At 42.2% G+C, this 19,172-nt stretch overlaps 1 protein-coding gene across 2 annotated transcripts in view; it reads left to right on the forward strand.

The window, feature by feature from the left end:
* Positions 1-10,221: 10,221 nt before the first annotated feature.
* SPOP (speckle type BTB/POZ protein) overlaps positions 10,222-19,172 on the forward strand; it is a 62,814-nt gene continuing 53,863 nt past the window's right edge. Inside the window, exon 1 of one of the 2 annotated variants that reach the window (XM_019740625.2) lies at positions 10,222-10,452. The gene's annotated coding sequence lies outside the window, so the exon portion shown is untranslated. The remainder of the gene's footprint in view (positions 10,453-19,172) is intronic. The other variant, XM_019740626.2, reaches the window with a different exon arrangement.

Raw genomic sequence — 19,172 nt, forward strand, 5'->3', positions numbered from 1 at the left:
CTTTAGCACATAGTGACTGGTACATGATAGGTGCCAGTTAAACATCAGTAAGTGAAGGGAGGGAGGAATGAGACAAACTGGGAACAATAATTTATTGGTGGAAGTTCTTATTACTATTGCTTTGGGGGTGGGACAGATGGAACAAGAAAGCCTGAAACAATTTATTTCTGAGCGTTTGTGTGTGTGTGTGTGTGTGTGTGTGTGTGTGTGTGTGCACATGAGTGTGAGTTCCCATGTGAGCAGGTGTGACAGCTGGAAAATGTGTCTAAGAACCACCAGCTCCTTTCTTGGTGGGCTCCCAAGCCATCCCTCCCCATTCTTGGCAGATGAGAGGGAGGAGAAGAACGCAGAGTTCATGGTGGACTCCTGGCTTCCTTCCAGGACCTGTAGTCGCTGGCAAAGAGATCAGAAAGAGCTTATATAGGCTTTTGGCACCAAACTGATACATCCTCAGGGGAAGGTGTCTGGCAGCTGCTGCCACCCACCGCCTACCCGCAAGAGTGCCCACTGCATAGCAAGCAGTTGTGGGGGTCAAAGTAAAATGCTTTCTCTTCTCACTTGTCCAAAGTGAGATCATCAAAATGACTATTCACCCTGCACTGAGGATCAAAACTCCCAAGTTAAAGAGGATGGGGAGGGGTGGCTTAGACTGCCCCTCATAGCCCCCCAGAGACAGAGCAGGACCTTGACCCCTGGAGCAGTCTGCTGACCTCTGCTAATGGGACGCTGTCCCTTTTATCAAGAGAGGACGCTGCCTTGTGTTCACACGGAGCATCCCATGTGCATTCTTGCTGCCCAACGAATAAGGACATATCTTTGGAAAACAGACATCTGAGGCTTAGGAAGAATATTTTGTCTAATTTTTAGGAGAGGTAACTAGATCATTTAGGAATCAGAGGCCTGAAATCTCTTGTGAGGCCTGGAAAATACAGTTTTTTGAATCGGAGAGGGTAGAGGGTATCGGGCAGCCTGAAGTACACTGGAGTCACTCGGTAAGATGGACTATGGAAATTTCTATCCCATGATTCTCTCGCTGCTGAGAGGTATCTTGAAAGCCAAAGCTACCTCCAGCCTCCACGGTGCGTCTTGCTTCCTATCAGGGCTTGGCCAGCCAGAAGCTTTGAAGCAAGGCTTTCCAGGAAGCAATCTCTCCTACAGGCAGTGCTGACTCAACCCAGAATCCAAGCTCTAAGCTTGGTCCCTGTCCCAGAGTCGCCAGCAGAGCCAGAGGTACAGAGGGGGTTGTGATGCTGGGCTGTGAGTGCACTCCTGGGAAGGAGGAATGGGCGGTAGGGTAGGGGTGCACAGACAGTGGGGCATGGACCCTGAATTGTTTAGACTTTTGCTGAAGGAAAGGGGAGGGAGACGCAATAGTGCCCTGAATCCTCCAGTCCCAGCACCCTTGGACAAAATCTATTTTCCCAAATTCCCAGAGGAGGGATGGTGGGAAATTCAGTACCTTGAATCTGGAGTGAGAACATTCTTTGGTATATTCCCTGGCTCTCATTTCTAATCTGTTGCGTGGGGGTGACTGACCATCACTCTGGGGCCTCCACCTGACTCTCCAACACCCTCTTTCCCCAAATTACCCCACTTGGATTGAAGGGAATTCGTGCTCCCTCTCTCCTCTTCACTTTCTCCACAAACTGATTCCTTCTATCTCTGCTGCTGCTTCCTGCTTCCCTCCTGCCGGCCTTTCCTTCCTTGGAGGCTTTGCTGGCATTTTCCTCTCTTCACATTTTCCTCCCTCCAGTTCTGATGGTGAATCCTTTCCCTGGCACCGGCCCTCTACTTGCTCGCCAGCCCTGCTGGGTTACTCTCCTCATTTCTGTCGCTTCTGTCCAATTATTTCTTTGGCCAGGCTCATTGGGAGTCCTCCTTTGGCCACCCTGCCTCCTTCCTTCCTGCTGCTAGCAATGCTGCTATCCACGATTCATATGTATTTGGGGATGGGAGTGAAAGCTGGTTTAAATAAACTGTGAGATGTTTGGCAATCCATTCTGTGTTCTGCTCTGAGGGCCCCAGCAGAGTTAAGAGAATCTTAGGGAAGAGGAACACCATTTCATAGACCATTAAGGGCAGGAGGAGCTAGTTTTAATGAATGTGGGATCAAAAGCTTTTTAGAGTCAGCCAGTCCTTAAAAACAAGGGCCCAGTGATGGGAAGGAATGGAAGCTCTTGCCATAGGGGGAAAGAAACAAAGCTGTGACTCAAAGGCATCACGTAGATGCTTCCTGACGCATCCACGTTCCTGACTTTAATGTCTTTGGTTTGGGAATTAACTTTGAGACTTTTCCAACGCAGATTAAAATAGAGCTTATAAATTCCATCAGAGGCACTTTCCGATAAGGTGGCCTTTTAAGGGCAGACTAGGCTTCCAGCAGAGGGTGTGAGTCAAGGAGCCTCTTGAGCGAGTGTGCAGAGTTCTCACAGGCTGCTGACCAGCCTGCTGACCAGCCTGTGGCCAAACAGTGGCTGCAGGAAGAAGAAGTTACTGGAGGCTTCTGTGCCTAAACTACAGCAACCAAGTTCCTGGAAGGAATGTTTATTTCACTCATTCATCCATGTATTCATCACACAAGCATTTCTCTGAATACTTATTATGTTCTAGGAATGCTGCTTGGTGCTGGAAACACGATAGAGGAAAAGAACAAGCAAATCCTTGCCCCCAAGGAGCTTACCATCTAGTGAGGGACACAGAGGGAAGCAGGCAACCAAGATACAGGGGATAGTGCAGTGGAAGGAGAAATACGGGGAGACATAGATCAGGGTTAGGGGACACGCACGGCTTCCTGAAGGAACAGATGGGTCCACCTGAAGAATCAGTAGAGAATTAACCTGGGGAAAGTGGGGGTGGGGGCAGGGGAAGGTATGGAGAAGACGGTTCTGGGAAGAGGTAACAGCATGCACAAAAAGAAAGAACTTGATTTCCTCAGGGAACTGACAGTAGTTCTGTGTAGGACTGGAAACCATATTGCTAAGCGGAATGGGGAAGGTAAGAGAGCCCCTAGAGACAAAGGCATGAAAGAGCCTTTCACCCCTCGTTAAAGAGTGTGGACCTCCCCTTGAGGTCCATAGAGAGCCATTGAAAGATTGTGTGCAAAGAAATAACTTGAGCAGACTAGCATTTTAGAAAGCTGACTCTGGCTGCAGAGCAGAATGAACTGAAAGGGGGAAGACCAGAGGTTGGGAGGCAAGTGAGGAGGCCTCTGTGATCCAGGGAAGAACTGGGGAAGTGTTAGGAAAAATGGAAGGAAGTAGGCAAAACTGGGAGCTAGCTATGAGACAGAATTGTCTGAACGTGGTGTTGAATTAGAAATGGGCTTGAGGAATCAGGAATAATTCCCAGTTCTCAGGCTGGAGCTACTTGGCGAGACAGAGAACACTGGAGGAGAAGCAAGTTTTAGATCTGCTGACTATTAGTGCCAATGGGATGTCCAGCCAAAGATATCAGGTTGGTAGTTGGGTATATAAGTCTAGAGCTCCAGAGAAGGACGTGGCTCAAGGTAGATTTGGAATAGTCTTTAGCAGATGGACGGCAGTGGAGCCATGACAGTCCATGGGCAATCTCAAGGCAAGTGAGGACAGCGTGAAGAGGACAGGAACTGAAAAGAAGTCAAGGAAAGCCGATATCCATAGGATGGCCGAAGGAAGCAGCCAAAGAGGCAGAAGGAAAACCAGGAGCAACGGTCTTCAGCTGTTGGCCTCCAGCTTTTGTTTTCCCCTTCTCCTGCCAAGAGCGCGCAGACCTTCCTTTGGGGAATTCACTCCTCGGCCCTGTTCTCAATCCTGTGGTCTGGAATCTCGGGGAGAGATGCTGGCTGGCTCTGCCTCACCCTCCTGACCCACCTCCCACAGCCTCCCACTTACTCTCTGTACTCCAGCCGCACTAATTTTCCATGAGTTTCTCAAACACTCCACGCTCTCTGGCCTTAGGATCTTTATCTCTCTGGACTGCTTTCCTTCCTCATCCCCCTTCTCCACACTCTTTGTCTGCTAACCTTCCATTCAGGCTTCCAACCTCTGCTCAAGCCTTCTCTGACATTCCAGACAAGACCAGGGCTTTCTGTTATTCATCCATCCATCCATCCATCCATCCAATACTAAACACCTTCTGTCCATGTGTCAGCACTGTGCTTTGTGCTGAATGCTGGGACATTATGGAGAGCAAAACAACAGGCCCGTATGGAGCTGTCAGTTGAGAAGGGGAGACTGATAGTGAACAAGTAAATACTCAAAACAATTAAAAATTGTTGTTAGTGCTTAAAGGAAGTGAGCAGAGTACCATGATAGACAATAACAGAAGGTGGCTGGTCAGAGAATCTGAAAGAAGAGGCAGAACCAGCCATGTGAAGAGCTAGGGGGAAAGTGTTCCAGGCAGAGGGAACAGCAAATACAAAGTCCTGTGGAGGAAAAGAGATTGATGGGTTTTATCAGCTCTAGAAATTGATAAGATGGCTAGCACAGCTAAACTGAAGATGGAAGAAAGTGACATGAGACGTGGTTGAATATGAGACGCTTGTAGGCAGTGGTACGAAGTTTGGATTTTATTCTTGGTACAGTGAGAAGCCATTCAAACATCTTAAGTAGGGGCAGCATGATGTGACTTAAGTTTTAATTAGATTGCTCTGGGTGCTGAGTGAAGATGGAATTGAGGGCCAAGCAAAGAATTAGGAAGACTAATTAGGACCCTCTCATTATGGTTCTGGCAAAAGAGGATAGTGGCTAAAACTTGAATGGGACTGGGGAGCGGGAGAAAGTGGGTGGATTCAAAGGACACTTTGAAACCAGAACTTAACAGGAATTCCTGAGAGATTAGATGTGAGGTATCAGGGGAAAAGAGGAGGCGAGGATGATGCTTAATTTCTGGAGAATGAGTAGAAAGAGAACCAGGTTGACCTGGCTTGATCTCCGCCAGCCCCCTTTGGCGCCTGCCTTGGAACCCCCGTGGCAAACCTTCAGAAGCCCAGAGCTTGAAAATCAAGTACCTTTTGAAAACCAGTGGGTAGAAGAATATGGTTCCTTCCAGGCTTGAATTTTATTTTTTATTCAAAACTGAAAGCTCTCTGTGAATGGGGACAATATTTCTATTTCTTTTTATTTCTCCTATAGTTACCTTGGTAGAGCTCTGTACCCAGGGAGCATTCAGTAAGTGCTAGTTGACTGTTCACTTTGGCACAGACCTTCTGTAATTGAATTTTAGATTAAATTCCCTTTTTCAAATAGGATTCTAATGTAGAGTAAACTTTCAATTGAAATCAATTCACCTTGATAAAGTAGAACCATGACAAAGGTAATTTAAAATTGTAAAATCCAAAGTGATTTCTAGTATTTGAGTTGAGGCAGAGAAAAAAATGTGTTTATGCTAAACTAATTATCTACATTTAGGTAAGTGTTATTTTAGGGCAAATGCCAACAGGTGGTGGATCAATCCCACTCAGAATAGAACCAAAAATATCACTGAAAATAATTCATAACAGTAACTATAATCTATATTAGTAATATGTTCTTTCCTTCTTTCTTTTTTAGAGATTTTATTGGGGAGGGGGAACAGGACTTTATTGGGGAACAGTGTGTACTTCTGGACTTTTTCCAAGTCAAGTTGTTGTCCTTTCAATCTTAGTTGCGGAGGGCGCAGTTCAGCTCCAGGTCCAGTTGCTGTTGTTAGTTGCAGGGGGCGCAGCCCACCACCCCTTTCGGGAGTCAAACTGGCAACCTTGTGGTTGAGAGCCTGCGCTCCAATCAACTGAGCCATCTGGCACTGGCCCATGTGGAAATTGAACCAGCAGCCTTCAGCGTTAGGAGCACAGAGCTCCAACTGCCTGAGCCACTGGGCCGGCCCCAGTAATGTATTCTTTATTGAAAACAAATATTAATCCTCTAAAACTTACTCTGAAGCAATGACTTCAGGCAACTTTGAGACCTGTTATAAAGATGAATGAATGGAGATGGAGCAGTGTTGTCAGTCCATCTTTTGTCAAGACAAAAATCAAAGAAAAGCCAGACTCAAACTTACCACTTCCTCTCCTCTTTTTCCCACTGTTGCTTCTTCGCTGGCCACTGCACTCTTCAGATATCATGTTTCCTAGCCATTTTTCCAGGTTGAAAACTCAAAACTTCAATATCTATAAGCACATTGATTAAATCCTCAGATACCCACACCATTCCAAACCTTTTGTTTTCAATTAAAGAGGCAAGTAAAGTAGCAGAATGTTTTTTATATGCCAAGCACTTTTGAACAATTGTCATGTCATTCGATGCTGCTTATTCCCTTTTGATGAATGCCCCATTTCACAAATGTGATGGGAGGGTTGGGGTGATCTGCTTCCTATTTGGGGTGAGTCGCTGGCTGTGGATAGCGTCAGTGAGAAGAAGTACTGACTATTACACCGTAGACACCGTGGCAGCAAGACCTTTCTTTGTTGCCCACCATGGAAGTTGGGGCTCAGGATGTGGTCTAGGAACGCCCACAGGGTGCTGTTGCCTGGGTTTGGGTTTGCAGCATGGGGCACAAAGGTGGAAGGAAAATTAGACATCCTTTCCAGTGGCAGCAGCTGTGGCCATGTGTCTGGTGGTGGCACTTTGTGTCAGTGCCCAGCAGTTGGACTTCCGGGCCAGAATGTCCTGCTAAAGAAGATTGTTCTTCCTCCACTAGCTTTTGGTTTTCGGCCAAATTTCCAAGTGTGATTCTTCAGCTCTTGTCAATTCTGGCAGCCAGAAATATTCCTTCAGTAAATTCTAGTTTTGGTTGTTACAGCCAGAGTTGGTGCAGTTTTTGCAACTTCTTTTTGAGTTGCAACCAGAAACCCTGACCAGTCTGTGAGGAAACAGACTCCTCAATTAGAGAGCTTGTTGAGGGACCCCAGCTAGCAAGTAGCAATGTTCTGGCTGAGAAGTCTGTGCTGTTTCCTTGATTTTACGCTTCCCAAAGAATTCTAAAGAAGGGCATAGAGAAAAGGAGTGAGCATGGTGCACAGATTGGAGTGGCGCCTGAAGACCAGCAGGTATATGAACACTTACCCTAAAAATCCACATTCAGTAACATATCCATAAATAAGTGGGGTTTACTCTTAATCAGGGACTGCGCTATGTTCCAATATTATTTCAGTTAATCCTCACAACAATGTGATACAGTGGGCATTTTCTCCACTGTTCAGTTAGAAAAATTGAGGCTTGGAGAGGTTTGTCCAAGTTTGTATTATAGCAAGTGTTAGTGCTGGGTTTGAATTTGAGTCTCCAGACAAGGAGGTTGGATCGCATACCTTAAGCCGCAGCTGCCTCACTGAAATTTAATCAATAAATATTTTTCCACTGCCAATTTTCTAGTTACCCCATCGCAGCCCCAGCCTAACCGCATCAACGTATATTCTTGTTGGTGTGCTTCCTTGTGTGTGGTCTTACACCTGTGTCTCAGGGCGTGTCATCTGTCTCTGTTTCTTTAGACTGGAGACTTGCAGAGTACAGGACCATGTTCCTACTAAGAATCGTCTTGCATATTCATCTCTGATGTCCTGTCTGCAGGCCTCCACCATGGGAGGTCACTGGGCGGGGCGTTAATGGAGCCGCCAACTAAATAACTGTATAGAGAGGAGAAAAGAACTTCATCTTCCAACAGTGCTTACAACCAATGTGGGAGTTTGTACTCATCTTCTGTTCCATCCTGCCTGCCTCCACCTCCCCTACTGCTTCAGGGGAAAACATGGCTTTGCCGACTAGACTGTAAAATACAGCCGAAGATCTTCATTGGCAGAATAAATACCAGGCATCTCAGGGTCTCATTTGGGACAGAGCTCTTGCCCAGACCTGGCTCCTGATGGCCAATGAACACTTTGTCACTTGTGTTTTGGAATGAAGAAAACAAGTTCTGCATGTTCCCTACCATCCCAAGGAGCAGTGCCATTGTAAGCTTGATTGTTGCTGCGTAGATAAAAGCCTCATTAAGCCCCTCCTGAGGAGAGAAAAATTTTATTCTGAGGACAGAGCGAGGGGGTCTTCTTGTTTGTCATGGTTACAACAGAACAGTAAATGGAGGAAATAATTAAATAACTGCACTTCCCCCCCCCCCCAAATCTCCTGAAGAGGCTGGGTGCGTTTTTAATTAGTGCTGCATTTTCAATAAATCTGTATCTGTATGTGGTGCCGATTCTTCCCTGGATAAGCAAAGATAATAATGAGAATCCTGTTTTTCAGTCCCACTAAAGGGATGCCTAGTATATTTAATCATGTTGTAGAAATCCTGGCAGCTTTCTCTGAGCCCAGCCTCTGCTCTAATTACATTTCTAGATTTTAGTAAATTGAAAGGGAAAATGTAGGAACAAAATAATTAAAACCTAAGAGGAAGTGCATATTAAAAAGGAGAAGCTGTTTAAAATTCTTCCACACTGTTTCCAAGGACATCGACAGTCATTTAATCAGATCCATACCAAATCAAAGTCCTTTGTACAGAGGCTGATGGGATCACATCTCAGGTGGGCGGTATGGTTCTCAGTAGAACGGGAGCCTCTTCGCACCAGATTACAGATGGGGAGAGGACTCTTATGTCCTTCTAGATCTCTGGGGATTCAGGGCCGGCCTGGACAAGCTGTGAGCACAGACTCATTAGCCTCGAGGAGTCCCTTCCCAAGTCCCAGGCAGAATCTGACTAAACTGTAATGATTAGCCCAGCTGTGAGGAAGCTAAATTTATGTTGTCCATGCATCCAGTTTCCTCCTCCTGCACCCTTTCCCTACCTCCGTGCTCCAACCTCCACGGAGCACTCCTTTTCTTTCATCTCTGCTGACCTGTGAAATCTGAAGTCAAGACAATAGGAATGAAATAGCCTCCTGACATCACGAGTCAGTTACTAGTAACTGGTTTCTGGGTTACCTGTGGGACACTCCGAATTTTCACAAGGACTGAAAACCTTGCTGGCTTCAGCTAAAGGAATGAATGTTTGTTGATGATAATGTTGAGTGAAATCTGATTGGGAAGTTTCAAGCATTAGCCTACTAGGTGACAAAAGCTCTTTCTGTTTCAAGCAGGGCAGACACAGTAACCACAGCATTGTCGAATTTAGGATCTCCATTTCTTGATCATTTTTACTGAAATTCTGGTTGGGCAAGCTCTAGGAGTTTGGAAGATTTTGTCCATGATTTCTAGGATATTTTAAGCTGTCGGATTATAGGGTCTGCTTGTGTTTTTGAAACTGGAAGACAGCCTGGTGCTGTCAGGGGTTTATTTCCAAACCCCTGTGGCTTTGCCCAGGGGCTCCCAACCTTCCTTGCTGAACACTCACCAGCCACCTGGCGCCAGCATGCATGTGGCCAGAGACAGTGAGCACCGTCTCCTGGAGACAGTCCCACAGCAGCAGGGCTTCCGGAAGTTGTTCCCAAGGCAGAGCCCACACTTTGTCACCCCATGACCCACAGGTTCCTCTTTGGGGTAGAATGCCTCCTCAGGCATTTGTGTGCATGTGTCAAGAGATTATGCCTGCTCCAGATTATTTGGCTTGATTCAATAAGAATAATTGTTAAAGTTTATGTTAAAGAAAAGAATAGTATCAATAATAAATATTATATCACTGACGTTATTATAACGGGAGATAACTTTTTTTTTCTCACAGGGCCAAGATGCTCTGAGACTTATTATTATTTTTTTAACTAAACTCAGGAATTACTAATGGCTCTTGGGAACTAGGATGGGAGGCCAACTGGGGACTCAGGTGTCCAAGGTCACAAATGATCACTGAATCAGCTTCCTTTTAGTTGTCACTTATGCTCACCTCCCTCCCCCAACATAGTACTTGTTATTTTTGTTTCCAAATGTTAAATTTTAAAAGTTACTTAAAAGAATCTCTAGCATTATCATAATGTCCAAAAAACCTTTTACTAACAGAGTTGGTTAGAAAAAACAAGGTAATACACGCAAAAGTCGTTGGCCATCCGTAAACTCCTTGCATACATAAGTTGCTGTGGTTACATGCGAGTATTGTTACTCTGCCCACCCCGACCCTTCCCTCGCTGTGCCTCTATTTGGTCCTCGCACCTCCGAGCAGCCTGTGGCGCTCTGCACGCGATCCCCTCCGCGTTCCCGCCTCTTTCTTCTAAGGCCCCTCCTTCCCCTCAAATCCCCGGGCCCCGTGAGACCCCTTGGGACGCATGCGCGGTAGGAAAAGTAGGCGGAGTCTGAGGACGAAGGAGGAGGGGCAGGAGAACTCAGAGAGGGGAGGGGAGGGGAGTAGAGTAGGCGGAGGCCGCGCGGGGTGGGGCCCGGCGGGTCCGCGCTCTCTGCGTCGACGTGCTGACGCCATGACGCCCCGGCCGGTGTGTGTCGGTGTGTATGTGTGTGTGTGAGTGTGCGCGCTCCGAGTGTGTGTGTATTTGTGTATCGGCGGTCCCGCAGGTCCCGGATGTTGCGGACAGTATGAGGCGAGCGCAGGGGGACGGGAACCAGCAGCTGTCGCCGCCGCTCTCAGGTGAGTGGGGGGAGGAGAGTCGAGGGAGAGGGTTGTCCTGTCGGGGGGGGGGGGGGGCCTCCCTTAAGAGGTGACTGACCCCCCCCACGACTCTTGTGCCCCCCCCACCAGCCACACATATACTCTTTTCTGCCCCATTTCCCACATCCTGGGTTACGTGGCTTGTTAATGCCAGAGCCTCATCAACCGTTCCTTCTTCCAATCCCAAGCATTCAGGAGACACAAACGCGCCCCCTGCCTTCAGCCCCCCCATCATTTTCCCAGCCCCATCCCCCTTGCCAAATAGTGAGCTGTCGCCTGCGGCGAGATGGGTGACTGCGCATGCGCGAGTGTGAACGAGCTAGGGGTGCTTGTTCGCTGCCTTCGGGGCGCATGCGCATCGCCGTGTTGCAGGGACCTGCGGGATAAAGAGCCCCTTGACCACGCGTCTGCCTTCTCCCCAGGCAGTGGGCTAGAATTGCTGCCAGACAGTGAGCCTGTTGCTCCTATCCAACAGGGAGAATTTAAGTTATTTGAGGGCTTTATTGACAACGCACTGTTCGCATCTGGTGTTACCTTAGAGACTCCCAGGCTACAAACTCCTCCCAGAGCTAATGTGCCCCACGCTGACCCTGCGTTTGAAACTGCCACAGCAGCTTCTAGTTCTAGCATTACTTTACTCTCATCGTCATGCTGTACCTTTAATGCAAACATCCCCTAAATTTAGGAGTAGGCACTCCAACCTACTCAGTTACTCTGGCAGGGGATTTTGGTCGAATCTCTGAGGAGGACTAAGTCATAAAAAAGAAAGTAAGGGCGGGTTTTCTTTTTAGCAAAATTCTTAATTATCTTCACCCAACTAGATAAGGTAGAGATAAAGAGCACACAATATAAGGCTTAGAGTAGTAGCTGTAAATCAAGATCAAGGTTCTCTCATTTCCAGCCCTCTTAGTGTGACCTGTTTGCCTCTTGCATTGTAAAAGATCTTCCTTAGCGCTTTTGTTTTAGCTGTACATTATTGATGCTCTGAACATCCCATGCAAACAAAAGCAATCTGAAACTACTGGTGGACGATAACTTACCCAGTGGAGGTTTTAACTTTTAAGTAAGTTTCTTTCACATTTGCAAGTAGTGAACAGCAATTTAAAACAAGGAACTTTGAAGTACAGTAATATTTCAGTGATCTAGGCCCTGGGTTTTTCAGTTGGCAGATTATTCATGGCCCTTTAATTTGCTTCCGTGTTGCCACGCTTTTGCATACTGTGCTGCTTCTTACCTCTGCCATCAGAACAGGGTAAGGAAATGATAAACTCTTAGAAACAGAAGGTATGCTGAGTAGTGTTGAAATGAATAGCTAAATTTGGGGAGAGGGGGACATTTTGTGTGTTTTTCTCTTGTCTTGGCTAATCCTGTCTCCTGTCTGGATAATTGGGAATGGGATACATTAGGCCTTATTTTCTATTCTCTTTCCTTTGTGTCCTTTCTTTGGTATTCTCTTAAGGCTTTTTGGGTTGCCGTTTTTAACTCAAGGACCTTATGTTCTTGGGCCTTAAAGTATATATGTATTTTTTTCACTTCCCCATTTAACTAGTCTTTGCATGGTTCAGCTGTCTTTTGTGGTTTTCTGTTGCCATGGTTACAGTGGAGCTAAGAGATGACACAGGAAGCTAGGAATTTGGGGGGCATATCTCATCCTGTGTCCTGGGAAAGAGCTGAAGACTCATCTGTTTTTTTTCCTTGTGTGAACACTGGGAAGTATAAGTTCCTGAAACAGGCCCACACTTAGAGGGTGAGGGTGGTTGGTGTCTATTTGGTACTTGGGGACTTCTCTTTTTAGAGTTCTTTATAGTAGTTAGTTTGGTACTTGAAGATGTTTAGTGTTGCCTATGTCCAGAATTTCATCAAGTTCTGGTAAAATCTTGGAATTAAAGCTGTTGAGGTAATAAATGTCCATTTGCTTTCTCAGTAGGCTTCCATCATCTAGGATGCTTTGTTTTTATCTGGAAACATTTTGTCTGGTTGAAGCTACTGAAACCTCATTTAAAATTTTTATGGTACCAACGCATGAAATGCTTTTAGGATTAAGATGAATTTCATTAAATAATTCTTACTGGTGCATAGCAGTGTTTTTTTAAAAATAACTTTTTTAAATGGTTAAGACGCACATACATATGAAACACAATTCAAAAAGTACATAGATACAAGAGAATGAAAAATCTTTGTTGCACTGCCCTCCCTATCCATCTAGTTACCCTCCCCAAGGGAAATTTTTGTTTCCTGTATCTTGTTTACCCTTCCAGAGACAGTCAGTGCTTTTACAAGCATATACAACTATATATTCTTTGATGGTTGTGTTTTTATTTGTTGTTTTACACAAATGATGTAAACTTATACCCATTATTCTGCAGTTTTCTTTTTTCATTTAATATATCTTGGCCATCATTTCATACAGTACATAGAGTACCTCTTTCTGAAAGATGGCAGGTATTCCATTGCATAGATGTACCATCATTCATCCAACTTTTATTATTGGATACTTAAGTTGTTTCCAGAGCTGCAGTTAATTCCTTGTATATATTTTTTATGTACGTGGGTGTCTGTTGGGTAAATTCATAGAAGTTTTTAGAGGATATATGCATTTTTAATATTGTTAGATATTGTTAAATTGCTTTCCACAGAGGTTGTATGAATTTATATTCCTGCCAGCAGAGTATGAGACTACCTCTTTCCTCACCAACACTGTGTTGTCAAAAACTTTTGTGCAGTCTTTTATGTAAGATTTTAAACTTCATTATATAGCTTGTTAAGCTTCATTACACCCAGGAGTTGTGGATAAATACCGTCGCTGTTTTGCAGATGTGAGTGGTGGTGGAAGATATTATTCGCCTGAAGAATAATGTCATGAGAATAAAGTCAGATGCCTGGATAACACAGCAAATGCATGACAATGCTAGGCAGACATGTAAAACCTATATTCTAATTTCTTTCTTTAACTATTAGAACTAGTTTTTCTGTATGAAATTCTTTAAGCCCATAAGTGATGTTTTATGATCTCGTTTAATAGCTATGACTCAAAATTGTTTATACAAGTGAACTGCCCTTCTGTTGAGTAATTAAAAAGCTAACTCAGTTAAGGTACTTTACTGAGTACCTACACAGAATATTTTTATTAGTACTTTTTAAACATCTACCAATTGTAGAATACTTCACCATGAGCTGTAAGGAAATAGAAAAGTATTAAAAGATGTCTGTGCCTGAAGGAGCTTACAGTCTTGTTGGAAAAGCAAATCTACTCAATATATGAAATAATCAGAGAACAGTTAGACAACAGAATGGTAAGAGTAATACACTGTCTCTATGCAGAGAGGGCTTTGTAAACTACTACCGAGTTGCCGGACAGTCAGCTCTAATGCGTCTTTTGGAGCAAAAATTAATATAAGACCTGGTTTCATTTTACTATAATATCAGTAATTATTTTACTATAATATATATTATAAGACTAGGTCTTATATTATGTTTTCAGAGAAACATGGTAGTGATTAAGGTTTGGAGAGTTCATTTGGGATGCCTTCCTGGAGGAAGTGTATTTTGCGTCCCCTCCCCCTCCTTTTTTTTTTTTTTTAATGGTTGTTTAAGTGAAAAATTTTAAACGCACAGAAAAATTGAAAGACTAGTACAGTTAATCACTTTTATTCTAGTTATCCCATAGATTCAACAGTTGTTCACATTTTGCTATATTTGCTTTATCAATGTGCATGTGTGTTTATATATATATGTAAATTTTTATTAATATATTACAGACCTCATGACACCTTAATACCTTAAATACATTAGATACATCTTCTTAAAATAAAGATATTGTTTTACTTAATTGTTCTTAAAATATATTGTCAAGGTAAAGCAATTACCAGTAATTTCCTAATACCATCTAATGTCCAGTTCATGTTCAGATTTTCCCAGTTGTCTCGAAGGAGACACCTTTTAGCTATTGGTAATTTTTTCTCCAAAGGTGTCTCTCTAGTCTCTTTTTAAATCTAGAACAATTTATTTAGAAGCCACATGATATTGACTTTTTGAAGAGACTGTGCCATTTGTCTTACAGAATATGTCACATCTGGAATTTTCTGATTGTTTCCTCACAGTTTCATGTAGTTTGTTCCTTTATCCCTGTATTTCCTATAAACTGGCAGTGAAGTTTAAAGGCTTGATTAGATTCAGGTTAAATATTTTTTGATAAGAATACTTCATAGGTGTTGTTCTGTATCTCATACTGTGTCACAATAAGGGAAACATCCTGTCCCACTATTAATGATGCTGAGTGTGATCATTTTTTTAAGATGATAAATACCAGATCTCTCCATTGTGAAGACTTGTTTTTCTCTTTGTAATGACCTTGTTTCCCCGAAAATAAGACCAGGTCTTATATTAATTTTTGCTCCAAAAGATGCATTAGGGCTTAAGTTCGGGGGATGTCATCCTGAAAAATCATGCTAGGGCTTATTTTCCAGTTAGGTCTTATTTTTGGGGAAACACGGTAGCAAGTAATCTGCAAAGTGGCGATACTTTGGCACCACACTGTTTCGCTTCTCCAGCAATCTTTCATCTAATGAGCCTTGCCTGAATCAGTTATTTCTTTGCTTCTTGCAAAATGGTAATTTTCTAATCCTGCCATTTCCCCAATATTCTGTAAAATATTCCCTCGTCAGTTAGGAATAAATTATAATTTCTAACAGAAAGTTCAGGTATATTCTTAATTTTTCCCTTTAACAATTTTCTGAGTAAAGGAGATGGATGGTATAAGAATCAACTCAGGTGGCTGGTTAGCTCAGGTGGTTAGAACTCGATGCTCATAACACCAGGGTTCATTCCCCGCATGTGAGCTGCGCCCTCCACAACTATAGATTGAAACAACTTCTTGACTTGGAACTGACACGTCCTGGAAAAACACACTTAAGATAAATGAAAGTTAAAAAAAAGAATCAACTCTAATGGTGGCAAATGAATTGTTTCTTTTTTCACTCTCTTTGTATTAGTATTATTATAAAGTCATGGATTTTCATTTATTCTGTGTTTTACCAACAATTACAGAGTTTTTTTTAATGCTCAAAATGTCTCATATTTGGCCTGTGGGAGCCCTTTAAGTTTGGTGTATGAGCACTTCCTTGCTCTCTAGTTCAAGGAGTTCCTGACTCAGTATTTTCCTGTCTTGGATGTGGAAGCCTCACCTGTGTGTGTGTATGAGTGTGTGTGTGTGTGTTAGTGTCACATTTTTTTCTTTTTTAATACATTATGTTGTTCATCTCCTTATGGAGCTTCTGGAACCAAATTCTAAAAACTAAAGGTGCCTTTATTTTAACACAATGCATCTAGTGTTTGACTCACTTCTGTGCCACTTGGCATTGCTGGATTCTGGGTCTTACACCTCACAGATTCCTTGTCCTGAATACTCTTTGTGAAAGACAGGTAGTATCTCTGAAGAGAGCATTGCTTCCCTGCCCCCTGCCCCCCTTAATATAAGGTTCGCTGTAAAAGAGATCGGGGAATTTTCTTCTCTCATGAGCAACTGTGCTGTTTTTATGAGATGAAAGGTACACAAAATGAAATTTAGAGACTGAAATTGTTCATAAGCTTTCTGGGAGATGTGGGGTTTTGATTGTTATATAAAAACATATTTGTGTGTATATGCACAAGTATGTCTTTGTCTTTCCTCGATTTTCCTTGTTTACATGCATTTCTCCACACAGTTGGAGTGTTATGTAATATGCTGTAATAGCATATTTTTTTCATTATCACTAGATTTTCATAATAAAAAAGGAGTGAGACAAATTGTTCTTAATTAGGGAAACATTTTAGATAGGCCATTAACTCTAATATCTAGCTGTCTTAACTCAGGGTCTGGAACAGTGCTGAATCCTGTGGATTTCTATCTTGTACTGTAGACTCAGGAGAAATGTCGGTGCGTCCGTGTTTTCTGAAACTCCACCACACTAATGAAGGTTAATGCAAATGAAAGATACAGGGGACCTGCACTGTAAGCTGGTTTTAGTGGCTGGACTAATTCCTGTCTTAGCAGAAAATGTTTTTTCTTAGACTCTCATGATGTAGTGGTATTTTGAGTAATCTCCCTGATTTCAAGTTACTCGAAACCTGAGAATAACAGTATTCTGATATTTATCTGAAATCTTTTTTTTTTTTACCATATTGTCACACTTAATTCCAGAGTTTATAAGGCTAGTGTCAACCTGGTTTCATAAAACAGTACTGGCCCTATATGAAATTCTGGTTGTGTATTCAGGGAAGCACACCTGTTTCTCATGTTTGTTTTCAGGCATGGTGAATCACTTTGAAAGACTATGCTGACACATTTGCTACTAAGATCCAGTAGCTTTACTTTTGTTTTTGGCAAGCTCCCAGTATACGAAAAAAGATTCTAAAGTATAGACTCTTTAGGAAACGCTTGGGCCTTCATTCTTACAATTACGGTCACGTTTTAATAGAATTGGTAGGTGTTGCCTAGCTGCTCTGTGTGGCAAAGCTGGTCAAGCCACTTTGGGAGATGCAGACCTCAGAGTGGGAATTAAACATTCAGACAGTAACTCTTATTTGATGATGAAGACCTTTATTCCTGACTGTTTCTTTCTAAGAAGCTGTTGGCATAAATCTTCCTGCTGTGACACCAGCTTCATCAAACAAAGAAGGGCTTGCAGTAGTTCTCTGAAAGCCTCTAATTCCTCCTATCTATATGCCTGTATTTATTTATTTGTAGGAAAAAATGTGTATGTAACAATTCATCTTCTTAATTTGAGATTTACATAATTCTTGGTATTTAGAAATAAATTCTACTTTCTGTTTCTATGATTTTGACTACTTAGGTATTTCATGTGAGTGGAGCCACACAGTATTTGTCCTTTTGTGTCAGGCTTGTTTCACATAGCATAATATCCTTGACATTCATCCATGGTATAGCATGTATCATAATTGTCTTCCTTTTTAAAGCAAAAGAACATTTCATTGTATGTCTAGACCACATTTTGTTTATTCATCTATTAGTGGACACTTGGGTTGCTTCCACGTTTTGGCTGTTGTGTGCTCTGAACATGGGGATAAACATATATATATATATCTCTTTGAGACCCTGCTTTCAGTTCTTTTGGCTATATATCCAGAAGTGGAATTGCTGAATCATATGGTAATTCTGTTTTTAATTTTTTTGAGGAACTGCCATCCTATTTCCCATAATGGCTGCACCATTTTACATTTCTACCAACAGTGCACAGGATTCCAGTTTCTCTATGTCTTCCCCAATACTTACTATTTTCTGTTTTTTTTTTAATAATAGCCATCCTAATGGGTGTGTTTTATTTTGTTTTTCAAGTTTATTTTATCTTTTATTGAAACAAAGTTTTAAACTTTAGCAGAGTCAGATTTACTATGTTTTTCCTTTGTGGTGTAATTTTTTTTTTTTTTTTTTTTGTCTTAATGAGGGATTTCTCCTCTGTACTGAGGTAATATTATGTCCTATATTTTCTTCTAAAAGCTTTAAAGTTTTGCTTTTCATATATAGGTCTCTTACTCACCTAGAATTTATTTTGATATTTGGCGTGAAGTAGGGATCTAATTTATTTTTTTTCCATAAGGTTAACCTGAAGTCGGGATTTAATATTCTTTCCATAAGGATTAGCCGGTACTTCAGCATCATTTACTTAGTAGCCATGTCTACCTGCTGCGACTTTATAATGCCACTTTTATGTTTTCAAATATATGAAGGTTTGTATCTGTCTTCTCTATCCTGTACCATTAATCTGTTTTTATATCTTGTGCTACTGTGCTGTCTTAATTATCATAGCTTTGTAATAATTGTTCATATCTGGTAGGACAAGTCTCACTAATAACCTTGTTCTTTTTCTGTTTATCAACCTCCCTGAAAAACCCTGTCAGATTGGTATATGTTAATGAAACCATTTGTTGTCTAAAGTGTCCTGATACAATATATAGAATGGCCTTCTCCAAAAAAGAAAAAAATCGAGCCTTGTCTAGTAGCTGATCATTAAGTTTGTCTCTTGTTCTTAATGAGCCTACAATTTCCATTCAGTTTTTAGGTTTTTTTTTATTGATTTTCATTTTTATTTAGGGATACGATCTTTCAAATGGAGGATAACATTATTATTTTTTATCTCAGATAAGGACACAAAATAAAATACTTTTGGTAACGACATTGAGGTTCTTTGGTGTTAAGGCTTTCTTTCTTGATCATAAGGAAAAGAAACCTATTTAAAATAGCTCATATAAAAGATTTATCAAAAGGAAAAAGCTGTCATAGAATCCAAAGAAAGGCTGAACAACCAAGCCTCAGAAAGGGCTGGAACCAAAACAATTCCAAGGACTTTAGCAATAAGAGTTAATGGACTCTGGGGTTCCTACATAAATAGACCTCAGTATCCGTGAGGCTTAATTCAGATTCCTGAGTGATATCTGATTTGGTCAGTTTAGGCTTGATTTCCCTTCGGCCAAATATCTGTCCCAGGTTCAACTGTGGTTGAAGATGGGGGAAGGGAGATTTGGTATAAACAGCAGTGTTGGGGTGGGTGGCACGAGAGCAGTTGTTCTCAAACTGTTTGGTCTCAGGACTCTTTATACTCTTAAAAGTTATTGAGGACCCCAAGGAGCTTTTGTTTATGTGATTTATATCTTGATATTGATCAAATTGGAAATTAAAACAAAACATTTTTTAGAAATACATT

This window comes from Rhinolophus sinicus, linkage group LG15, assembly GCF_036562045.2.
Source record: "Rhinolophus sinicus isolate RSC01 linkage group LG15, ASM3656204v1, whole genome shotgun sequence".
NCBI classification, from domain to species: Eukaryota; Metazoa; Chordata; class Mammalia; order Chiroptera; family Rhinolophidae; genus Rhinolophus; species Rhinolophus sinicus.